Here is a 27,062-nt window from a genome sequence, read left to right on the forward strand (position 1 = left end):
CTCCTGGGCATATATACCCCAAAATGCTTCGCCATCCCACAAAGACACTTCCTCCACTGCGTTCATAGCAGCTTTATGGGTAAATAGCCAAAACTGGAAACTACACAGGTATCCCCGAGCTGAAGTATGGATAAAAGAAGGTGTGGTTCATCAACACAATGGTATACTAATAAGCTATTAAAAACAAGGACACGATGAATTTTGCAGAAAAATGGGTGAAATTGGAAAATATTATTCAGACCAAAGAGGATATGTACGGTATGAACACATAAGTGGAGATTATTTATAAAGTCCAGGATAAACACACTACAATTCAATGTCCCAAAGAAGGCAAATAACAAGGACGGCCAAGGGGATGATGTTTGAATCTTCCTCAGAAGGGAATAGAAAATTAATATCAGAGTGGATGAAGAGGGGATGGGAAGAGGAACGGGATGGGGAGATCAGGTGTAGGGAGAGACAGGTATAGGGAGAGCAGGAGGTAGAGAACAAAAGTTGGCACTGGGGTGGGGGTGGAGTGCATCTCCATGACATGTCAGAGACCTGGGGACAGGAGGTGGTAGTGATCGTGTAGGTCACCGAGTCATTAGGAATGAGTCTGAGATTCTTAGCAGTGGAGGATAATGGGATAAGGAAAGAAAACCACCCACAAAGCCTTTGACCCAAAATGTGTCCTGCCTACAAAGTGTGCAGAGATAAAGATGGAGTAGAGATAGAGGGAATGGCCAACCAATGACTGGCCCAAATTTAGACCAATTCCATGGCCAAGAACCAGTCCATGACAGCATGAATGATACTCTGTTTTGCTTGCAGACAGGATCCCAGCATAACAGTCTTTGACAGGATCCACCCAAAACTTGATGGAGACAGACACAGAGACTCACGGGCAAACATTAGATGGAGCTCAGAGAGTCTGTGGAAGAGTTCGGAAAGGGTTGAGGGACAACAGAGGACAGGGATTCCACAGGAAGACCAACAGAATCAACTCACCTGGACCTTTGGGGGCTCCCAGAGAGTGAACCACTAAAGAAAAAACATGACTGGAACTAGGCCCCCTGCACATACATAGCAGATGTGCGGCGTGGTCTCCATGTGGGTTCCGAACAGCTAGAGAGGAGGCTGCCCCTGAATCTGTTGCCGGAATGTGGATCCTGTTCCCCTAACTGGATAGCCTTGTCTTGCCTCAGAGGGAGAGAGTGTGCCTAGTCCTGCATCAACTTGATGTGTCAAGGTGGGGTGATATCCAGAAGGGGGCTCCCCATTCTCAGAGGAGAAGGGGAGCGGGGCTTGGAAAGAGCCACCTTGTGTGTGGAGGACTGGGAGGAGAGGGGGCTGATATTTAGATGTAAAGAGAATAAATAAATTAATTAAAGGGATTAAAAAGAACAAATGGTAAAAACAAACAAACAAAAGATAATTCAGTACTACTGGAGAAAAAATGTTTGCTCCTTTTCCTTTATTTAAAGATGTATATGTATAGCTTCTGGCTAAGTGATTGGTAATTACTTTCACAAAATTCTTCCTATCCAGCCCACAGCCAGTATTGCTTATATATTTTAAATTCCTATGAATATTGCATCGGCTCCTAATCTGATCTGTGAAAAGTATAAATATATAAACTGAATGGTATTGAACATGTAAGGTGGTGTAATAAATTTGTATAATGTATGTACTACAAATACTATGGAAGGAGTTACAGAAACAAAGTATGGAGCTGAGATGAAAGGATGGACCATGCAGAGACTGCCATATCCAGGGATCCACCCCATAATCAGCTTCCAAATGCTGACACCATTGCATACACTAGCAAGATTTTACTGAAAGGACCCAGATGTAGCTGTCTCTTGTGAGACTATGCCGGGGCCTAGCAAACACAGAAGTGGATGCTCACAGTCAGCTAATGGATGGATCACAGGGCTCCCAATGGAGGAGCTAGAGAAAGTACCCAAGGAGCTAAAGGGAACTTCAACCCTATAGGTGGAACAACATTATGAACTAACCAGTACCCCTGAGCTCTTGACTCTAGCTGCATATGTATCAAAAGATGGCCTAGTCGGCCATCACTGGAAAGAGAGGCCCATTGGACACGCAGACTTTGTGTGCCCCGGTACAGGGGAACGCCAGGGCCAAAGGGGGGGAGTGGGTGGGTAGGGGAGTGGGGGTGGGTGGGTAAGGGGGACTTTTGGTATAGCATTGGAAATGTAAATGAGCTAAATACCTAATAAAAAAAAATGAAAAAAAAAAAAAAAAAGACTCAATTGAATATTTTTAGATCCAAACTGACTGAAATCTATAAATGGCCAGGAGAGGGCGCGCACGCCCTACTTTGTGGAGGCTGTGAGCCGCTTGCTTCCTTACATTGTCCAGAAAGGTGTTTTGTGTTGCTTTGTCAGTTTCTTCAGTAAAGACAGGGAAAATGTCATTTCTATTCAAAGAAATTAAGGAAAAGAAAACAATTTTTAGAGTAATTATAGCGAAATAAAGTATCAAATAAAATTGAACTGTAGAGATATTTAAAGGAAATACGGGTACACAATGTAGCATATTGCTCTCTCTCTCTCTCTCTCCCTTTCCCTCTCTCTCTTTCTCTCTTTCTCTCTCTCCCTATTTATATGTCTCCAGGAAAACCATAAATAACCTGCTGATAATTTTAAACTTCATTCGTGTTTCTATATGAGCAAATGGTTACGTACATATTATAGCAAAAATATTTACCTATTCGCTATTTCTGATAACAAGCTTTATAATTGGGTAGTACAGTGTAACATTATGTCTTGCTTTTATTTTAATTAGTATTGTAGTGATCACACACCTCAGGACATGTGACTCAAATCCGAGTCCTCGGGCATCAGAATTTACCACACAATTTTTGTAACAAAATTGTTTAAATGAATAATGTTTAAAATATTTATTACATATCATATTAATAAGTTACATAAAAGATAAGGAAATGTTTCTATGTTGGCAAGTGATCATATGATATATTAAATATAGGTTGTTACATTATACTTTTTAAATAAAATTTTCATTTATACTTATTTTCAATAGAATACAATTCATTTTTGAATTATGGTAGCATATAATTTATAGTAGAAACAAATGTTTTCAAAGTATTTGTCCTCAAAGTTTAAGGTAAGATATTGTTTATTTATAGTATATAAACATTAATTAATGTTAGGAGTGAGTGTGGTGGCAGTCCCAAAGGCGCCAGGGACTGTAGCTAAGTCGTATGACTTGCACCTGACTTTCTCATATAAGCCACAAACATCTTGAGAGCTGCGCAGGTGCACCAGGATACCGGTGAATCCAGTTTGATGGAGATATGCCCCTGCTGCCCTGATTAGCTGAAGCTGCGTGCCTGGTGAGGTGGCGTGGCCTGCTGTGCATGGATGAGAGTATAAAAGGAGTGAGAGGCCCAGGGTTCGGGGGAGATATAAACAAGAAGAATCAGGACTGAATAAACTGCTGTTAGAAGGACTGGTGGTCGTGTCGTTCTTGCTGGTCGAGATCGGACGCGACAAATTAAAATGAATTTTTAAAATGCTATATATAATAATTTCTCATTCTAACATTTTTATTTATTATTTTATTAGTTTAGTCCGTGCCTCTGTGTGTGTGTGTGTGTGTGTAGTGGGTTTGTGCATGTGTGGGTGTATGCCCTTGGAATTGCCGTGACGCAGGTGAGGAGTTCAAAGAACAAGTACCGTGAGTGAGTTCTGTCCATCGACCATTTGAGACCTTGGATGCAAACTTAGTCATTAGGTGTGTGGACAAGCGCTTATATCCGCTCAGCTAACTTTCAGCTGCTATGATTAATGTATAAGATGTTAGTTTCAAATGAATGCAAAGATATCTGCAAACCATCAGTGATTGTATTTAATTGAAGATTTTTAAAGGTATAATTTTTTATTAAAGATTCTTCTTGAATTAAATTTTGAGAAAGAGAAGCAAAATATCAATAACGTTAGGTAGAGATTTAATTTTGTATATATTAAAGTGGACATTCCTATATTAAGTTCTCAAGACATATTTTCCCTTTTAAAAATTATGCTTTTAGAATTTCATACTACATCGTCTTTACCTCACATTGTTTTTTTAAATCCCCATCTCTTTCCAGGTCTCCTACTACAAACTGATCTCCAACTTCATATTTTTTTCTGTCTCTTAAACAAAAGAGAGAAGAAACCTGCCTGAAACCATGGCCCCAGGAGGGAGTGAGCCCCCAAAAGAAGACCCGCACATGGAGACCTGAAATACCACCAGGATGGTGCCACAGGGACCCAGACCAGTAGCGAGCCTAAGATGACCACCAGTGTGGCACCACACAGGGCTGGGGGTGGGGCAGACCATGCCTGAGATGACCCCTGCCTGTCGTCATAAGGTATGGGCGGGATATAGAATTCCTGAGTCCACTTCAGAGATGATCCCAGACAGAGACCCCAGGACGCCACAAAGAGGTGCAAGTAAAAGGTGGAGAAACCGAAGAGAAAGAGAAGCAGAAGGATGTGGGCGCAATGGAGAAAGATGTTACTGAGACTTCAGGGTAGTGATGCCCACCTACGACCATGATGGAATCTTGGCCTGTGCTGCGGCCAAGGACCATGTCTAGGTCTGTGGCCATGCAGTTGCCACCAAAGGCCAGGCACACGTCCCTGGTCTGGGCTGTTGATTATGGACACGTTGATATATGTGATCTGCGCAGAACTGGGTCTGCTACTCACATGGACATAGTGGGAGTGCTGGACCTGAGGAGTTAAGAGAAGGAGCGCTCATCTCGTCCCTAACCAGCTGGGTAGAACTGGCACATGACCCTGAAAGGACAGTAGAGTTGTTCCTCTTTGCTTGTGAGTATTGCTGGTGAACCAGCCCGAGGGTATGAACATGGGCAAGCTGTCCCTGCATCTTGTCTGCTGGGCAGTGAAGTAGGAGAAGAACAAGATGCCCACTTCGACATGTGCCCCCTGCCACCTATGGCAGAAAAGAGAGATGGACCCAGAGTCGTGAGAGCAGGAGAGCTGTCCCTGTCCCTCACCTTCTGCAGCACATGGGTGAGGGGACCTTGTACCTTGCCTGAGCCATAGAGTAGAGATGATCCTGATGGCATGAGAACAGGAGCGGTGGCTCTGCTCCTTTCTGTCTGTAGCACTGGATGACCTAGCCTGGGCAGGGCAGGAGAGCTTGCCTTGGCAGTGTGAGTGTGGGAGAGCTAGTGAGCTCCAGGGCTTTGAATTGGCTCATCCCAACATCTACCCCATTGATGAACTGCTGGAGTGCATGCAGGGGCCAGTCCTACAGATCCAAAACGACAGCATCTCTATGACACAAGGCAACAACGGGATATCCAAAAGACAGCCCCTGAGGTTCCCATATTGCAAATGTAGCAGGAGACAGAGGCCTTGAACCAGACCAATGACTCAGTGTAATGAACGTTTGAAAGCAAAGAAGTGTGGTCAAAAGTCTCTACTTTGGGACACAATGTGTCACATTACAGTTTCAACAAGAGTTTTGTTGTTGTTGTTGTTGTTTGTTTGTTTGTTTGCTTTGTTTTCTTTTTCCTTTTTCTCTTTTGGTGAGATGGAGGCAAGGACAGAGGGCAGGTGTGAGATGGGAAGATGAGTGGGACCGGGGTACCAATAAAAAGTTTTAAAACATGAAATAAGGAGAATAACTACATAGAGATTGCATTTCAGAGGCATTTTGTGTACTTTCAGTATGTACACGTGCATGTTTGTTTTAAGAATAACAATATTTAATATTTTTGTTCACTCTTAAAAAAGTGAAAGCATGAAAGAAAGAAAGGGGTTGGACTTTTATGCCTTTAATTTCAGCTCTAGGGAAACAGATCACAGGTGGATGCCTGTGAATTCAAGGCCAGATAGGTCTACAGAGTGAGTTCCTGGCCATGTTGAGCTGTCTAAAGACTGTCTAAAGACAAGAGAGAAAGAGGAGAAGAGAGGAAGGGGTGGGTAGGCAGAGAAAGAAACGGAAACAGACAAAGATAGAGACATACAGAGAGACAGAAAGAGTCAGAAACAGAAAAGCTGTCAGAGACAGAGACAGAAACAGAGGCACACAGAGATACATAGAGTGAGTGACACAGGGGACTAAAGAGAAGATGGATTCCATGTTGTGAGCAGGATGCCTGCCCTGGAATGTGCTTAATATGCCCAGTGCCCCCATCTGAAGAAAACTGATTTTGCATCTCCCAACAGCTACTATTTTCCAATTGGAGGAGGAAATTTGTGCCCACAAATCTTCATTAGTGCTGCAAAGTTTGTCCAGCTTGAACTTTGCAGGTCATGAGCATCCTGCCCCAGCCTGTGAATTCACATTTTCTTATCCCCTGTTGTGTCTGGAAAATACTCTTTCCTAAAAGCATACACAAGCATTGGCTATTACAGTCTTACCCTCTTCTGCATGATCAAGCAAGATATTGAATTCAGGGCTGAGGATTCCATATTAGCAACTAGCTGATCCCATATTAAACAATTTTGTCAGACACACCTGAATTACTCTAAAAATTTACTTAATCATGCATTGTAATTCAATGCTAAAATCTATTTGAAAATAAATCAATCAAAACTCAGTGGCAACCTTGTAATAAGAAAATAAGTAAAGGATGCACTATTTCAGAAGCAGCAGTGTACTAAAAATTGGTAACTTCAGACATTAACACCAGAAATATTACTAAAAATGGTACAGTTATTTTGTGCTTAACTCACTACTCTGAAAAATATTCCTTTCTGCTTACAGTTCTTTGAATAAAGTTGTTTTAGGTAACTTAATCTTATTAAATACACCAAGCTTTCCTGAAATTAATTTTATAAATTTAATATTAATAATAAATAACCAACAGTATAAAATGTTTATTTACATTTTTTATAAATTCAAATTCTGGATTTTAAAATTTTGGTGGTAAAGAAAAATTGCTTTAGGTGACACTGGTGTAACTTAGTAGAAATATAAACATAAATATATTTTTGGATGACTTTCTTCAAGACTTTTAGACATTTCTGTTTTCATAATTTGTCAGATATGCAGTTTGGTCTTCATATGGGTCCGGAAGGACTGGAGGAGGGGCTATTCCAAAGGCTGTTGTTTACATATGGGATATGTTCTTTTAGAAGGGCTGTCATGTCTGTTCTTAGTGGAAAAGGAAGCACCTAGTCTCTCAGAGTCTCAACGTGCAGGGATACAGGGCTATCCAGGGAGGCCCCCACCTAGGTGGAGAAGGACAGGGAAGGATGGGGGAAGGGTTGTAGGACGGGTTGACTGCGAGGGGCACAGTGAGAGGGATGTAAAGTGAATAAAAAAAATTAAAATATTAAATTAAAAAGTAAGTTTCACTCAGTATTATCCTTGCAACTCTATGCTTTTGGATTCCTGTCATTACGACTCTATTTTCTATAACCCAGCATATCAGAAGTATCATTTAACCTTACTGTATCTGGGGTTGCTTTTACAGTACCTGTGGCATAGTTTGGGTTTGAGTAACTGCAAAAATACTGCTTAGATTTTACTCATAATAATACTGTTATTATTTTACTCATTACCTACTATTCTTTTCCTTTACTGATTTTCTTTTCTTTTCTCTTCTCTGTTTTTGCCTTTTCACTTCTATTCTCTTGTTTCTAGATGTAGGTGGTTTTAATCTTTCTGGGTTTTCCCAGACAAAATGGCTGTCAATTGAGTCATCAGCTATCCCTGCAATCAATGGAGATGGCCACATGATGGATCCAGTTATTGCAATCAGTATAGATTTTGAATAAAGTGTCAGCTGTGGCCCTGGGTCCATTTGGTCTCAGAAAGTACATCTTTTCTCAAAGTCCTACCTTTTAGAAAGAGAGGTGTTGGACTGAATACAGAGTCACTAGAGTCATTTAATCAATAAAGACAAAGGTGATGAATGGCAGGTAAACCTATGCGGACTGAAGCAAACTAACTGTTCTTTAGAAGAAAAAGAAATCAAGTTTTAAATACCATTTCAGCAAGTTGCTGTTCTGTTTAGAAGGGGGTGATAATCGACTTACAAGTAAAGATGATGGAGATGCAGCGAGCATTAAGAATCCAAGAAAGGTACAGATCTGGGCTGTCTCCTGAGCTTTCTACCATCCATATGCCTCCAAAAATTTGCTTTTGCTGAAATAATACAATTATTAAACTGCAATTTTACTCGAATTTAATTGCTTTTCTTTTCTTTTAAATGTCTTTTTCCCAACAGTTCTGTCTCTTTCTTGTGATTCATGAATAACAGGATTTCATTTTTATTCATGGTAGAATTATACTCTATTGTGTTCATATCTATTTATCTAAAAATCTGTCTGTCTGTCTATCTATCTATCATTTATCTATCTATCATCCATCTATCATCAATCTAGTTTCTTTTTCCTATTTATGTTTCTTTTCCCATTTACCTGCTTATTGGAGTCTAGAGTGACTCAATAAATTTGTTTGAATAACACCATATAAAAATGAACCAAAATAAATCCCCCAGATCTTTATGTTGCTTCAAAAATGACTCTCAGAAATTGATTATATACAAATTCCTGTGTTCACCCTCTTCATTCTTATTTGACGACCAAAGCGCCTTAGTACTGATGGTCACACATGTCTTTTATTTAGAAAATCACTCTCAAATTTCTTTGAGCAAGAGACTTATGTGGAAAAAAATTGCATGGAATACATTTGCTTGTTCCCATTTCATAGAAATTTCATTTAGAAGTTATATTGTAAACAAAGAAAGGTTGATGCATGGTTCATGAAAGTATCATGGCCCAGCAATTTATGGAAAAGTATTCTAAATAGGTTATATCTTTTAACTTAATGAGTATAGATAAATAAGCTCTTCATTATAGTATTAAAGTTACTAACAACCAGTAACTGCTTGTGAACTAGTCTTATTTAACACGTACACCTAGAAAAATACATATATACTAATGTATATACACACGCACACAAGTGCACCTACCCAGGCAACCATAACTTAGTCTTTACCACTCAAAGATAGTCTTTGAAAAGACAATTATATTAATGGTCATCAGCCTCTTACAAGTGAGTGTGATAAATTTTCCAGTTTTACTTTTTAAAGCACAAGGTGTTATATGCAATATCAAGCAAGGAGGACAAAACAGCCACCCTGTGCAGGTTGCAATGATTCTCAGTGCTGTGTAATTTCAAAAATGGATAAAAAAGAGAACGTGATAATTGACAACAATATTCAGCTCCATGATCTCTTTCTTGATATCATTTTTATAGATCTCTTTACTAGTTTTTGTTTGTTTGGTTGGTTGGTTTTTTTTTTTTTTTTTTTTTTTTGTAAAATTTAGCCTATGTCTGGAATTTTAGTGCCTCCATGGTTCAACTACACATATTACACTATATCTTCAGTGCAGATACCAAGTGTTACCTTTTCCCTTTTTCATGTCAATTTCTGTCAAAAACTTGCTCATCTCATGCTTTCATAGAATGGATTTTCTGTCAATTCTCACTTGAAAGCGGTGCTGCTCTTTGTTTTCCTCAGTGGTCCTATGTTGACTAACTTGCAAAGGACACATCAGGAAGTCACTGCAAAGAAACTATTCTAACAGGACATATTAGACTTGAAAAATAATGAATAGTTTGTACAGTAGCTTTATTTAATGTGACTTTATTGAAATTTGGTAAGAAATAGAAAAGGTCACCTGGGTTGCTACCCGGCCAAAATAGAAAGCATTGAGTTTGCATCGAATAGAACATTGCTTTCTAGTCTGGAGTGAATACTGAAAATTTATACTTCAGAAACAAGCTCTTCCCCAAGTTACTCTACCAGTTTGGTTGCTGTTCTTGCTACTTCCTGGAGATTTTACATGATCCTGGTTTTTTTCTACCTTGAATTGCTTGCTATGGTCTACCTCCATGGCTTTCAAAGTACCAAAGAAGCCACCAGTGTGTGAGTTCAAAGAACTACTAATATTCAGGAAAGGTCTTCCCATATCAAAATACCCTAAAATTAACACATAGGGCCAGAATGGTGGCATACTCATATGAAGAGTTTCAGGAGACTTTGAAAAAGTGAATTTTCATGGTTGGGCTATAAGGATGTCTACTGAGCACAATTTCTCAGAGAGATGCACATACCCAAAGTATACTCTTCATTGGCTCTGAAGAATATTGATGATGATTACTGACCATTTGTTTTTCTGTAAACACAGGTCACCAGACAGATAATTCAAGACATTTTATTGAAGCGTCCCCCCAGAGAACAAATCTGTTCACAAATGTTGTATAAAATGATATTTTCATGAACTGAAAGGTTTCATCTTATTAGGGATGAACTGTCGTGATCAAAGGTGACCGTGTAAAATTTCCCTTTCATAGTTGAATAAAAATATAAGAATTCATATTGTCTTTGTGAGGGGAGGCTTTTATGTGGTACATGGAAAACAGTGTTGCTTAGGAAAAAAATGAACGAGTAGAATTTAAAGCAATTTAAGCATGTGGCCCTTTGAGAGGTATGTACACGCCTGTGCCATGGGAGGCTCTGCTTGCCAGAGGAAGGCTAAATTGTCAGTGATTTAGTTGCTCTAGGGATTGCAAAGGTGATCTTGTAGTTTGCCTCCAGTGACAGGTGCTATCCCTTTATTATAATTTGACCCCCTGGGTGTTAAAACATTCATGGATTTTTCTGCTAGGAAATCTGCATACTCCTCTCTGCATGTTTATTCATAATCCTCTGATGAGGTGCAGACAACCGGCTGTAGAACTCGAGGCTTTGGCATTCTCATCTGAAATTGCTACCTGCATGCAGGAACAAAAATAAATAAACTTCATTTCATTTGCACTTTAAAAAATATCATTAATTTGCTTGGTGTTAGTATTTTGGGCTTTCATAATTGGATGTATTTTGAATTGTTAAATTGTAAGTGGATTTCTTCCCCCCCTGTAATTAGTGTTTAGAGGATATTATGGTGTAAAGAATATATGCTAGACTGTAAAGTATTTGCACACCAGAGGGCGTCATAGCTTTAATCCAAGCTTTCTGAGATATCTTTAAAATAGCTTCAATTTTTACTTTTATCTCATAAGTATCATTCTTTTGCTATCATATCTATAATCCCTATTTTGCTAATATCACGGCTGTGTGTCAATCAAATGAGAACAATGAGATTAAATGAAAAAAATAAGATACATAATTTAGTGTAATTACTTTCTTCCTAACATGTGAGATTTCATTAGATTTCTGGGTTTTCTTTCAAGTCAAATAAATCATTGAGTATATGTAATGTTTTTGTGGGGTTTTTTTCCCCCTCAGGCTATTGAGTAACCTGGTTCCTGAATTTTGTGTCTAAACAGTTTGGGGTTTATTTTATTTTATTTATTTATTTATTTATTTATTTATTTATTTTATTGTTTTTGGTTTTTATTGGACACTTTATTTACCTTTCAAATATTATCCCCTTTCCTGGTTTTCCCCCTGGAAACCTCCTATCCCATCCTCCCCCCGAGTGTTCACCCACCCACTCCCGCCTCCCTTATCTTTGCTGCACTGATGAATATTTTTCTTTCAAATTTCTTTATTTGCTTATTCTATATTTAGAATTTTCTGTATACAGACCTGAAGTGAAGAATAAGCGGTTAAATTAGCAAAGCTATTTTACATTCCAGAAGGTAGGTCCAAGGAGAGGAAGAGAGTGCACATAGTAAACGCACGGTCATTGGACTATGACCCCACGTGTTTAGAGGACTCCCACAGTTAATGCTCGTTGAGCCCTACACAATCTGGAGCCAAGGTGAAGACATAAACAGATGGCTAAAACTGAGGCATGATTTAAAGTAAAATTTAAAAAAATTAATCACACAGTATGTATTATGTATTTGCACTGTAAACTATTTTAAAATTTAAATTATTTTTAAAATTCACAGTTATTTTCATCTATAAGTAGCTATACTTATGAATCTGAAGACCCAGCTCTACCACTCCTGGGAATATACTCAAAAGATGCTCCACCATACCACAAGGACATGTGCTCTACTATGTTCATAGCGGCCTTATTTATAATAGCCAGAAGCTGGAAATAACTCAGATGTCCCTCAACAGAGGAATGGATACAGAAACTGTGGTTAATCTACACAATGGAATAGTATTCAACTATTTAAAATGAGGGCATCATGAATTTGCAGGCAAATGGAAGGAACCAGAAAATATGATCCTGAGCAACGTAACCCAGACGCAAAAGGGCACGCATGACAGGAGCCTAGAATGGCTGTCCTCTGAGAGCATCTACCGGCAGATGACTCAGACAGATGCAGCAACCATTGGACTGAGGTCAGGGACCCCTGTGGTAAAGTTAGGGGAAGGATTGAAAGAGCTGAAGGGGATAGCAAGCCCATAGGAAGAACAACAGCATCAACTATCGCGGACCTCTTAGAACTCCCATGTCTAAGCCACTAACCAAAGAGCATACATGTGCTGCTCCATGGCCCCCATTTGTAGCAGAGGGCTGCCTTGTCTGACCTCAGCAGAAGAAGATGCACCTGATCCTGTAGAGACTGATGCCCTAGGCAAGGCAAATGCTGGAAAGGTGAGGTGGGAGGGCAGGCGAACACACTCTCAGAGCCAAAGGAAAGGGAAGATGGCATAAAAAACTCTGGAAGGGGGGACTGTGAAGGAGGCCAATATTTGGAATGTAAATAAGTAAAATAATTTAATAAAATAAATACAAATAAATATTAGAAAATAAAATTATATTTTTCTGTATAATAAAAAGAATAAAAGACAAGGTTCAGCCAATATTTATATTTTAAAGTAACCATGAGAAACATCCCAAACAGGGTAAATTCATTTATTATGGAATAAGATTTTAGGGCATGTTTAATAGCTCTTAACCTACGAGACTTCTGAATGATTCTTTCTTCAACATCAAGTAAAGCGTTTCGACTAATCATAGAGACAGCAGCAAATCCTGAGGAAGAGTGTGAGCCGACCTACTCTAGTATGTGAGACACATAATTTCAGGTAAGATTCAAGGGGCCACGTAAATTCCATGTGAGCATTTGGCAAGAAGAGAGATTCATTCTAATGATAATTTCACTAATAGCTCTCTTAGGAAATTTGATCCAATCGTCCTCACTAAAAAAAGAAACTTCCACCACACCGAAGATTGCATTTTTCTATACCTCCAGTCCTATATTACGTTTTCCTATTAAATAATAATCTTGGTGACAGACCCAATTTATTCCTGTACCTCTCACATTTTTAGACTAATTCCTAGAATGGCAAAAGTGGAATCATCAATATGCATGCCTAAATAGAAAGCCATCGTATTGACATACATGTTTAGGCATAAATATGATAATTGGACAAAACTGGATTTTAACTGATACATTTCAGAATGTGAAAGATCATTTCCAACATTAACATGACTACCAACTCTCTTTCATCTTTTTTGGAATAATAAAGAATTCTTCCACTTTATTTTACCAGTTAAAGACTGGAGTTTAATGTGCTAATAGTGTACTAAATGATGTAATACATGCCAGGATCATCAACAAGGTAATTGTCGTTATATTTATTCCTGTAAAATAAAAGAGCCTCCTGCCTTCATGAGCTACTGATCATCCTATCTGCCAGTGGTTGAGAAGTGATTGGATCATGGTGTCAATTTAACAAACATCCTACAGACACTCTCGGGCGGGCAGAATCACAGCATAGGCATTCCCTCTCTTATCTGTGAACTCAATCTTTCCTCTTCCCCACATCTGAACTGCTAGAGTTCTATAAAGAAAAAGAAATCACCTAGTCATGGCGCAATAAAGGGTAATTCAATTGTCCCACAATATGTTCTCTTCTCCTTCAGATATAATGTTTCCTTTATTATTTTGAAAATAAAAAAAAAGACATCGATTGCTCCTTACAAAATCTACCATTTGAAAACTTACATTTAGCTAGTGTAGACTTTTTAGAAGGAGGAAAGCACTTACTCTTTTAGGCTATAAAAATTGGGTAGAATATGCATTCATAAGGAACCTCACCTTTAATGAAAAGTGCTTTGTCTTAAAGATTCTATCCTTTTACCCTCATGAAGAGCACAAGAGTATATCCGTTTGATTCATTTTGCAAGCGGTAAGTCATTGCCCTTCACAAAGGAGGAAAAAGATGTATTTAAAAAAGAGCCATGAACGCTATTCAAATTCATTGCTTCTTCCAGGTGTTCGTAATTGAGTTGCCTCAAGATCAATATGAAACTGCCTTGGATACAGAAAGTCAATAGCTACTTCCAAAGTCAGCCCTGTGCAGTGTAGGTGTCTGTAAAGAAAAATTCCAGCTGCTGCTTCAGAGGAAATCTACATCTGCATAACAAAACTTGGAGGTGAATTTCATAAAGGTTTGGATCTATGAAAATCTAAATGTTACAGAAAGTTCTTCTTAGAAGACATCTGTTAAGCAAATAACAATCTTTGTTTTTTCACAATCCCCAGTGATACTGAATGAACTACATATTGGATTTCATATAAAATCTGAAACTTGAATCTAAGCATCACTATGTTCTAGTAAACTGGCCACTGTTAGATTTTAAGAAAGGTCAAGAAACTGTGCCTTATCCTTCATGAAACTTTCTTAGTTTATCTTACTTTTGTGTGAGAAATACTGAATTGCATCAGCTAGTTTTTAAACTTTTTAAACTAGTAGTTGAGATTGAAAGTGGTAATGCATTTAACATCTAAACAAGATTATGGAACTCTGATATTTGTGAAAACTTGGATCATCTTTAAGTGGAAGGATGCTGCCATCTTTTTTTGTTTGTTTAATACTTGACCCACACACTCACATGCACGACCCACACACACAGAGACACTTATACTCACACAGTGTACACACATGCACCCCACACACACTCATACTCACACAATAGTTAGCCACGTTTACTCTCCTCTCTCCTTTCTTACTGATTGCAAATAATGAGACCCAGCAAGGTGAGAAGGCCTTTTTAAATGAATGTATGTGGTCTAAAATATGAATTCAAAATTGAATTATCAAAACTCATTTATTAGTTGGACTTATTTAAAAAAAAAGTTGATTTGTATGCTGGGTTTCTTATATACAGTTAAATGTAGAGGAAAACAAAACTGGGTTTGAGGGAGGCCATTTCAGGGAGGAGTAAGAAATGCATACTAATGAATTCTGAACTATAAGGGTGTTACGGAAATACAATACGTATAAAATAGCTTTCATATTGCCTGACATATAGGAAGCTTGTTATAAACTATGCTAAAAATGCAATGCCATTTTAGGAAAGGAAACCCACTGAACATCCCCACCCAGTTTCTCGTCCTCTTTTCTTTTTATGTATTCTCTCATATAATACACCCTGACTGTAAAATCACCTCCCTCCACCTTTCCCCATCCCCACCCTCTCGCCCAGATTCATTCTTGTTCCTTCACTTTATTTAAGAGTAATACTCTCAGAGATATCAACTGAACACAGCATAACAAGGTGGGATAACTTTAGGTACAAACCCTTATATCCAGCCTGGTTGAAACAACCTGGTAGGAATACAAGGATCTCAGAAGCAGGCAAAGAGTTAGAGACATCCTCCCCACCCATTGTTAGGAATCCGACAAAAATGTCAAGTGAAACTATTACTGCATGTAGGCAGAGAACCTAGCACAGACCCATGAATATTCATGGCTGCCTCTTCAGCTTCTGAGGCCATATGAGCTCTGCTTAGTTGATTCTGTTGGCAGTGTTCACATGTTGTCCTCTAACCTCTGGAATTTTTCTTCCCTTCTCTTCTCTGGAGTTCCCCAACCCCCCACCCCCAATATTTGGGTGTGGGTCTCTGAATGTTTCTATCAGTTGCTGGATAAAGCCTCACAGATGACAACTGGGCTAGGCATGCATCCCATAAGTATATGAAAATATCATTCGGAATCATTTCATTTCATTGAACTTTCCTTCTTTTTTTCTTTTTGTAATTGTTTTTGCCAGTTGAGTTGTTGCTATTCTGGGTCTCTGAGCCACCTAGCTCCCAATTCCTGACCATCTAGGCAGAGCTGGCTTAATTACAGGTCTTCCCAGCACAAGAAGCTCAAACAGTACAAAACTATATTAGCCTTGCAAATAAATTCATGGATGATCTAGGTTTGCTCTTGAGGAGAAGACCCAGTTGTCACTTGTGAAATAACACCATTAGCAAACCAAAGGTGGCAAGACTGATTGAGACAGTTCCTTAAACTTCCCTTAGAATATCTTGTTTCTGGAGTTACAGTAATATAGTTAAATAAAACTTTATTATATAGTTAGAGCTTATCCTACTAGAATTTCTTCTGCTTTATGCTGGATAAAGCCTCCCAGATGACAACTGGGCTAGGCTAAAAGAGAATTTATCCTTTCTAAAATTTCCCCTGCATATTATATTATCTAAGTTGGAACCACTTAGATATATTTTTGCTTTGCACACAAACCTAGTTAAAAAATAATCTTACATTTGACTTTAAGAAGACAAATGATCACAAGACTGTAAAATAAAATAGAAACAATTATAAAAAACAAATTTAATGTAAGTAAGAAACATAATTAAAATAAAAAGTTAATATATAATACTGTGTAGATAGTAGAAGTGCTTTCTAATATAAAGCATCTGAAAAAAAACATTTAGGATAAAATCTAATTCTGTATAACCCTTTTAAAAATCAATGACCATATTTTATTTATTATTTTATAATTTCATTTGAAATTTTGTTACCACCAAGATCATGAAGAGACAAAAAATACACGTTTTTCCTTAAAATAATTCTTTATTCTTCATTTTTTCAACAACACAGGAAACCCTGGAGACTAAATTATCTTAATTAGATACAATTAAAGGAGATTGCTTTATCTGTTAATTAACAAACTTGGGATTTAACAATACTGCTATAAGCATCATGTTGTCTCTTTCTGAGAAGTTGTTATATTTGTATGGTATTCATTTAAGCCTCATTTACTGTGATTTCTGCTGAATGTTAACCTCTTCTCTGGTTGCAATCCATATTTCAGCAAAAGCAATTATATATTGAATCCGCACTTATCTTTCCCTCCATGGAACTTGGCATTTTGCCAAAATATCAGCATGAGAAATATACTTTGAGAAAAAAAATTAAGTTCAAGTATTGTTCGTATGGTTTTCCAAGGCTGTTTGAATATAAACAACATTTTACTGCCTTCTATTCCGATTAAGATAAGTAATCTCTCAGGAAGCCTAGACAACTTCTCTCAGTCTGAGACTTAGAGTTAACTCACCCTCTCTCATTATTCATTGTCTGTCGAAGCTACCATCACTGGGCAAAGTACAGGCCACACAGGGTGGCAAGACTCTAATCACAGCACTGTCCCAGCTAGGGTGGAGAACTACCTCAGCTCATGTTAGCAGTTCTGTGTCTCCATTTGTCTTTCTTTACAGAGCTATCTCTGATTTGTTTTATTCTATTTCCAGTGAAAAGAAGTTCAGTATTTTAAAGCATATGATAAAATCTTTGCCTTGAAGCCATTTATTGACTTTTTAGTGAAATAATGCTTACATGCTCACAGCCTGTGGGGAGCTGCAGCATCTCTGATCTCACTGCCACCTTTCTCCCAAGGCCTGAATCCTCTTCACATTCTCGCCACAAAATCCATCTTCTTAAATACACCTTTCTACCTGTCATTTCTCTCTTCAAAAACCTTCAGTCATTCTCCAGTGCCTAGAGCACTTTCTCCCCCCAAGTGTCAAGAAAGATTGTAAATTCAATGGAGACACCATGTACCAAAGGTAGACAAAATAAATATCTTGTACAAATACTACTACACCATTCCAAATGAATGCGATGGGTTAATTTAATACTATCTTTTTCAAGCTGCCTAATTTTACATTTAAAACATTTTATATATTCTTCAGAAAAGAATATTAATATTTTAGTGCTTTTATTCATTTAATATTGTAACCATCAGCTTAACCCAGACTATCTTCTCTTTAAATAAAATATATGAACTCACACAGAAATATATTTCTTAACATATACCCATGTGACACAGATATACACACATGAGGATACACACAATCATTACTATTATTATTGCTTCTGAGAAAGTGATGTAAAGAAAATTAAAGAGTCACTTGCTTTCTCATATTTGCAGAAAAAAAAACCACTGAGAACTCACAGATAATGCAAAAATTAAGAGGAGTGCACAACTATTTGTATGGCATACAAAACCTATGCAGATAGCTTTACCTCAGGATTTTTCATCATAAAATAACAATATGTTTCAACTGTGATACAAAACAGAAATTTAGATACTTAAAAAATTATCCATATTTTTCATACCCCTGCCAAATTAATTCAAAAATTTACTTAAATCCTACATTAGATTACATGCATGAAAACACAAAGATAATTATATTCATTTAAAAATCAATACTATATCATAATCATAAATTTGGAATAGGAACCACTACATCATTTAAATCTTAAATTAACTTTATAGTTAGTTTTAAAAGTGCTCTATATGCTAATATGCCTGTTTGAAAAGAAATAATTACTCATAAATTAGAGGTAGGAATTATGAAGCTACAGACACCGTGATATCTAAACCAAGGAAAGATTCACACAAGGTAGAGAATTCCAGACCAGTCTCCCTTATAAACATCGATACAAAATTACTTAACAAAATACTTGCAAACCAAATCCGAGAACACATCAAAGACATCATCCATCATGGTCAAGAAGGCTTCATTCCAGAGATGCAGGGATGATTTAACATCTATTAATTAAAGATCTATTAATGTAATCTACCATATAAACACACTGAAAGAAAGAAAAAAAAAAACCACACATGATCATCTCGTCAGATGTTAAAAACCCTTTTACAAAACCCAACACCAATTAATGATAAAAGTCTTGGACATAGCAAAATACAAGGCACATACCTAAATCCAATCAAGGCAATACACAGAAAGCCCATAATAAAGATGAAATTAAAAGGAGAGAAACTTAAACAGTCTCACTATAAATTAGTGAAAAAAACAAGGCTGCCCATTCTCTCCATAGTCATTCAATATAGTACTTGATGTTCTAGCTAGACTAATACAATACCTAAGGAAGATCAACAGACTACAAATTGCAAAGGAAGTAGTCAAAAATATCACTATATAGAGGTGATATGCCAGGATACATAAGTGACCCACAAAATTCTACCAGCAAACTCCCAGAGCTGATCAACACCTTTGATTCTTAGCTTCTTTGGGTCTTTGGTTTGTACCATGGTTATCCTGTACTTTATGACTAATATCCACTTATAATTGAGTACATACCATGTTTGGTTTTTTTTTGTGTCTGGGCTACCATACTCTGGATGACCCTTTCTAGTTCCACCCATTTGCCTGCAAACTTCAGGATTCCATTGTTTTTAAGGACTGAGTACTACTCCATTGTGTAAAAGCACCACATTATCTTTATACATTCTTCATTTGAGGGACATCTAGATTTTTTCAAGTTTCTGTCCACTGGTGTGGACATAGTTGAATATGTACCCTTATGGTTTTGTAGAGTTTCTTTTGAGTATAATACCAGGAGTGGTATAGTTGAGTCTTGAAGTAGATCCATTACTAATTTTTGAGAAATGGCCAAATTGATTTCCAGATTCTTTGTCTAAGTTTTCACTTCCACCAGAAATGAAAGAGAGTTCCTCTTGTTCCACATTGTTGCCAGCACGTGTTGTCCCTTGTGATACTGATATTAATCATTGTGATGGATGTGAGGTATAATCTCAGTGTCCTTATAATTTGCATTTCCTTGATGATCAAGGATGTCGAATATTTATTTAAGTGTTTCTTGACCACTGGAGACACTATCAATGATATTTTGTTATAGTTGCATAAATGTCATCCTAGAGGCTTCAACAAGCACCTGCTGGAAACTGATGCAGAGACCCACAGGTAGCTTGGGAAATCCTGTGGAAGAAGGGGAGAAGTGATTGAAGGAGTAAGAAGTGTCAAGCAAAAAAAAAAAAAATACCAACAACAATAACAAACAAAAAACCAAACCCTATAGAATCAACTAAGCTCAATATGAGCTCAAAGAGACTGAAATTCCAACCAGAGATCATGAATGGGACAGGCTTAGGCCCTTTGCACATATGCAACAGTTGTGCAGTTGGGTCTTCTTGTGGGACTCCTAAAGTGGGAGCAGCAAGTACTCTGTCTACATTGCCTGCCTTTGAATCCCTTTCTGCAAACTGTCTAGCCTCAATAGAAGATGTGCCTACTCTTATGCAGCTTGATATGCCAAGACTGGTTGATACCTATGTATGGGAGGCCTCCCATTTCCTGATGAGAACATGTGGAGTGGGTAGATGGAGACAGGATGAGATGGGAGGACAAGCAGAAAAGGAAGCTGAAGTTGGGGTATAAAGTAAGTAAGTAACTTAATCAATAAATAAAAGAAAAAAATAGAGGTGGGGTAAAATTGTAAATGACAGAAGAACTGGAAGTCTATTCTAAATCTGTGTCTCCTTAGAAATGACAGGGAAGCTACAGTCATTTTGCTTAAACAGTATGGCTGCATAGGAGAGAAGAGATATTGAAGGGAAAATCTCACAGTATTCAGAATCTAAATGAAGAACTGCAAAGAAGGAGTACATAGACCAGTGAAAAAATGGTTTCCCCTAATCGGTCATCTAATGCCAACTGACTAGTACAGAGATCATACAGATCAGGGATTCTCAACCCGTGATTTGTGACCCATTTGAGACCATTGGAAAATGCAGATGTTTATATGATGATTCAAATCAGTAGCCCAAATACAGTTATTAAGTAAAAACAAAAATAATTTTATGGATGTGGATCACCACATCATGAAGTACTATATTAAGTGGTCACAGCATTAAGCAAGTTGTGAACTACTGACATAGACTAAAGAGATTTGGCAACTTGTATTTATATATTTATGCAAATATATAGCTACAGATATAGAAGTAGACTAATATATAGACTCAGAAGATATATGGTAGATAAACAGGTGATAGATGATAGATTGATAGATCGATAGATTGGTTGATGTGTCATTAGGTAAATGTAAAACAATAGCAATTAAAGAAAAAGAGGCCATGAATTTGAAAGAGAACAAGGTGGAGGAGAGGTTTGAGGGATGAAGAGAAAGGGGAAATGATGTAAATATGTTTTAATTTCAAAAAAGATATGAAAATATTATATTACAATTTGCCTTCTAAAACTTACACATAAAATCATCACTGGGGTAGTAGACTCTTCCATGAAAGAAAGGCTAGTTGATTCTTCTTTTGCCTTCCTTATATGCAGAGGTTGCCCTATGTAGCCCAGGCTAGCCTTGCCCTCCCACGGCTCCAACTGCTTATGTCTCCCTATCATTGGAATTTTAGGCACACACTGTTACATTTGGCCCAACTTTTTCACATAATGTGTTTCTGACTAATTTTGAAAAGAAAATACATTCTACTTAAATGTATTAGTGGTAACACCTTACCAAAATGCTTACTGATAAACTGGTAAACTATATATGGTTAATTTAATAAAACCAACATTTAATTTGTTTTTCAGTGTTGACTTGAAATCTTGGCCTTTCGGTGATGATACCCAATATGTACAGTACATGAGAGGCATCCTGAGGAATACAAATCATAAAGAAACAAGGAAAACAGCTTCATATTGTTGTTCAATTCACATTCAGATATATGTGTTTTCTTTCTTCTTTCAATGCAATTAATACGAACATAATTTTTGAATACATTGGATAAACCTATATTTTTCTCAAAAATGCATTTAAAGACCATTGAAGCCTTTCCTTTGTTGTTTCAATGTTGTGGGCAATAGCATGCTCATACTGAAAAACCTTTTAATACTTAAATATAAAGAGGCATGCAAATGGTCATTCTCCATTTTCAGATTAATAGAAGGCCTTTGCATGGGAAGGGAAATGCCACCCACACGCCATTGTCTTTTGTCTACAGACTAATCACTCACTTGTATTGTCTTTTCTGATTGATTTGTCACTCGGTGGCAGCTGAGCTGCGTGTTTGAAGCGCTTTTGTATAGATTTAATCAGGAGATGGAAATCGCACCTTTGATTGACACTAATAATTTATAATCATTTGCACTTGCTGGAACAGCTGCATCTCTTTAAGTTTATGAAAAGAAAAGCCCCTTACATTTCCTGAACCTATTCATTTCAAATCAATTTAGGCAGGTAGCCATAGAGGGAGAGCTGACAATTTGGAATTGTGTGTTACTGTGTTTTAATTTTTCTAAATCGTAATGTAAAAAAAAAAATTAATGCTTGTGCATAAACATGCCTTTAATAATTCCATTAAAATTTCAAAGTAAAATTTAGGACTATAGTATTATGATGCAGGTTGTTAAAAAAAAAAAAAGACAGTTTTAAGCTTCTGAAAGGGCGATGTCTAACACTATTTGCTGTCTGTAATAAGATGCAGACAAAAATGAAGATATTTCTGAAATGACCAAAATCTAACACATAATTACCATGGACTGTCATCATGTACCATGTGTCACTCTGCTCGTTATTTTTACAACTACAGGATTTTTCTTTGTTTAGTTATGTTCTCAAGTTCAAATTGTCTTTAATTGTTCACTCACATGTTATACTTGATTTAAAATAAATATATTTTTGATTGAATACAATGTTGCATTAGGATACTCAGTACATATGAATCTGTCTGGCATATGGGTGTCTACATACATATCATCTATTTTTCTTCTCCTTTTTGAGATGATAATATAGTTACCTCTTTTTCCCTTTTTCTTTTCTCTCTCCAAACCCTATGATATAGCTCTCCTCTTTTCTTTCAATTCATAGCCACTTCTTTTCATTAAATATATGCATATATATATATGTGCATATGCATATGGGTATATATATGTATACACACATTCCTAAATATATAAATTACACCTCATCAGTCTGTATAAAGGCATATGTGTGTATGTTTTCAGGCCTGACCATTTAGTTTTGGTTAGTCATATGGCATGCTCTTCGCTGGGGAAGATTATTTCTCCCACTCTGAGAATTACTTGGTTGCTCATAAACACATGTTCAATGTTGTCATGTGCTTCTAAGTTTATCAGAGAATCCTGCTGTTTGGATTTTTGTGTGAATGGTCATGATATATGTAGTTCCTCCTAAATCTGTTAATTGTTTGGGAAAATGATTTTATATATATATTTCCTATTCACACTAAATAATATTTCTAAAATGAGCTGAACCTCCTCTTCCGTTATCTAGTAGTCATTCCAGTACACATTACATTTCCTCTAGTGGTATTTTCGCATGTTTTGCAATCTGTCTCTGTGGATAGAGGGCTCTCTTACTGCTGTTCCCAGGGATTAAGGTTGTTCGTTTTAGATTTGACTCTGTGACATAACATAACACAACACATCTCACTGAATACCACAGGTAGGAAAGAAATATTTTTAAATGAGATTCCCAGATTTCCAGATACAGTTGTGAAAATCACAATTGTCCAAGTCAAAAAAAATGCTATAATAAGTGAAAGAAATTTTGCACTGGATCTTCTGCTTTTCAGGCCTCATCAGTTGTCATTCCACATATAATTTAGAAGAGAGGGTATTTTGAAAGAATAATGGCTTAGATGTTTTTATGTAGATGTTAGAATATGTCATTACTTATGCAGGAGATATTCACAGTAATATGGGAGTTAGAATCAATCTTTCCTCTTCTTTTGTTTTCGTCATTGAAGGATGAAAGATTACCTGCCAAACAGTGAAGAACCGTGATTAATTTGAGAATTCAAGGTGAATGCTCAAAATGATTTCTATATTTCAGGTAAAATATGTGTAATAAACAGTTACATGCTAAAGAACACCACACACTCTTCTCAAAAATCTTGTCATAAGTTACTTTTACTTAAATAATTACAGGATACATGAAACATTAATAATGTTAATACCTTTGTGGGTGTTTTTCAGACTTCCATATCTGTATTTTCAGCTTCACCTGTCTGTATCCTTGAAAATATCCTTTTTTATTTGAGAGAAGATGAAGGTTACATATTACCTTTAATTCACAGATTCACCTCAATCCAACAAATATTCAGACTTAACAAAAATAATTCTTTGGACCCCAGGACTAATTTCCCACGGGGATTTGGGATGAAATCTTTTAAGTGTTTCTTATTTATTTATTTAGTATCAAATCAAGCACTTTTGCTGTTCAGGCATTTTTTTTAAATCTTTACTCCAGAGATAGTGCATGCTTGACTGCTTTCCACTTAATATCAGGAAGATTTAAGGTGAAGGGACAAGGATGTAAGAAAAGAGCCAATAAGATACGATATTGTAAATTGTATAAGCCTCCCACCATCTTTCGGAAAACACCCAGTTGCAAACACATGAAACCGAGCTCAGATGGGTGTCTTCTTCCTAATTTTCTCTAGTGAACTATCATGTATGCCGTGAGGACAGTGTCCTGGGCAGGAAACAGATGTGAAGACACTTGACTGTGAAGAATTCTGTTGGTAGTCTGTCCATCCTGCTGTGTGTTCACAGCTGCATGCACATCTCTGCCCATATTGACCCTTTGCTAAAATTATTTTTATTCATTCTTTGGGAATTTTATATATTGTACTTTACTCCGTTTACACATATCCTCCCAAATCTGTCCATTGTTCTGTACCTACCCGAATGTGGGTGTTTATTTTTATTTGGGTTACATTAGTGCTTCTCCTATACTCTTAGGTGTGTGGATACTCCCTGGAGTGCATTAGTCCCACCAAAGGCTTCATCTTTAAAAAAAAAAAAAAGTCTTTATTACTATCTCTGAGTCTGGTAAACATAAATCTCTTTCCATGTCTGAAAGTTCATTTTGAAACTGTCACCTAAATAGACCTTTAGAGAGAATGGTATTTTGAGATTGATTTTGCTATCCACGTCACCTTTCTTGAAACTTTGACCTCATGAATCGGTCGTTCAAATTGTTCTTGCAAGTCTGATTGTCCAATGTATCTTCTCTTTTTATTTCTTTTCTTTCATGAGGAATTCATAGGACAGGTCTCATACCTGTGAATTCTATTTTTTCCTTTTAATAATGCTATTTTACCTCACTGATTTTCAAAGACAGTTTCTTTAAGTGGGAGGGATTGGGAGAAAGAGAGGAGGGGAAAGTAAAAAAGGGGGACAGGATCAGATGTGGGAGAAGAGAGGAATGATATGCAGAGGGTCAGGAAATTGAACAGAGGTGTGTAACAGTGGGAGCTGGGGAACTGGGTGTAGGCACCAGAAAGTTCCAGATGCCAGGAAAAGAAGAGGCTCCTAGTACCCAACTGTGCTGAGACAAGCTCAAATGTACAACAAAGGGGAAGGAGAATCCGTAGAGACCATATACAGAGGTTAGGTTGTGGGATGAGGTCACCTACTCATCTCCAAATTTTTAAAAATGAATTGTTCCTATCTAAAGGAAATACAGGGACAATGTGTGGAGCAAAGACTGAAGGAAAGGCCATCCAGAGACTGATGTACCTGGGGCTTCATCCCATGTACAGTCACCAAACCCAGACACTATTGCAGATGCCAAGAAGTGCTTGTTGACAGGAGCCTGATATGGCTGTATCCTGAGAGGCCCTGCCAGAGCCTGACATGTACAGAGATGAATGCTCACAGCCAACCATTGGACTGAGCAAGGGGTCCCCAATGGAGGAGTAAGAGGAAGAAGTGATGGAGCTTGGTTTGCAAGCCTCAGGAAGAACAACAATATCAACCAATCAGAGACCCCATAGCTTTCCGGGACTAAACCACCAACCATAGAGTGCACATGGAGGGACCTGTGGCTCCAGCTGCATATGTAGCAGAGGATGGTCTTGTCGGGCGTCAATGGGAAGAGAGGCTCTTGGTCATGTGAAGGCTCAATGTCCCAGTGTAGAAGAATGCCAGGGCAGGGAGGTGGGAGTAGGTAGGTGGGTGGGGAGCACCCTCATAGAAGCAGGAGGAGGAGGATGGTATATGGGGTTTCTGGAGGGGAAACCAAGAAAGGGGATAACATTTGAAATGTACATAAATAAAATATCCAATAAAAATAAATAAAAAGTTTTTTTGCCATTTTCTTTTTCATTAATATGCTTCCAATTTTGTCAAATTTATAATTCAATTTGGTATCTTTTTGAATTAAAGAAAATTGTCATTGGTTTTAGAAATGATTTAAATGACTATTTTAGAGCATTTGCCAGGTAACTCCATGTTCCAGTTGACATCATTGATTGTTTCATTTGACTGTCTGCTCTGAAGCTGTACTTTTCTTGAGTCTTTTCCAACATTGTTCTTGACACATGTCTGTTGCATAAAGGTCATAGGACATCTTTTGTCTTAATTTTGTCAAATTGTCAAACAGGTTGTGTGTCACTTTTTTGTCTATTTAACAATATGATTTCCTGAACAAGAGAATACTGTCTCAGTCCATGTGTATAATGCTACAGGTATATGAAAGTGGGAATTTAACATTTTTCTATGTTTATCCCATTAATTTCTTTTTGATGTACTCTCAAATAATTCTGGGTCACGTGATAGTTCTGTTTTTAGCTTTTTGGGGAACTGCAGTTCTGTTTTCTCAATATCCTTACATATATGAATATACATATATGCATGCTATTATACATACTAATATATAATATATACTAATATATATTACAGAATTATATAATATATAATGTATTTTATAATAACATAATATGCTATAATAGATAATATATTATATACAATACTATAGAATACATAATATATAATATACAATGTAATATATAATGTGTAAAATGTAGTATATAGTATAGAATATAAAATATATAGTATATGCTAATATACTAATATTTATATATACTAGTAAATAATATATATTTCATAATAGTATGCTTGTGTGTGTATATGTATATATATATATTTGTATAGATGCATATATGCAAACAGACATAAATATAAACAACATAGCACCAAGAGTAAACAAACTTTCCCTTTTCTGTTTTACACATTCCTAATGGAATTTCCTATTTTTATTCATTTCTAAATTTTTT

At 37.0% G+C, this 27,062-nt stretch overlaps 1 long non-coding RNA gene across 1 annotated transcript; it reads left to right on the forward strand.

Moving 5' to 3' along the window:
- The first annotated feature begins 4,517 nt into the window (after nt 1-4,517).
- On the forward strand, nt 4,518-21,790 carry 4930567J20Rik (RIKEN cDNA 4930567J20 gene). Its single transcript, NR_040576.1, has 3 exons — nt 4,518-4,844; nt 14,187-14,348; nt 21,571-21,790. It is a non-coding gene; the product is annotated as an RIKEN cDNA 4930567J20 gene (long non-coding RNA).
- Nucleotides 21,791-27,062: the final 5,272 nt, after the last annotated feature.

The sequence above is a fragment of the Mus musculus genome, chromosome 16 (genome assembly GCF_000001635.26).
Source record: "Mus musculus strain C57BL/6J chromosome 16, GRCm38.p6 C57BL/6J".
In the NCBI taxonomy this organism is placed as follows: Eukaryota; Metazoa; Chordata; class Mammalia; order Rodentia; family Muridae; genus Mus; species Mus musculus.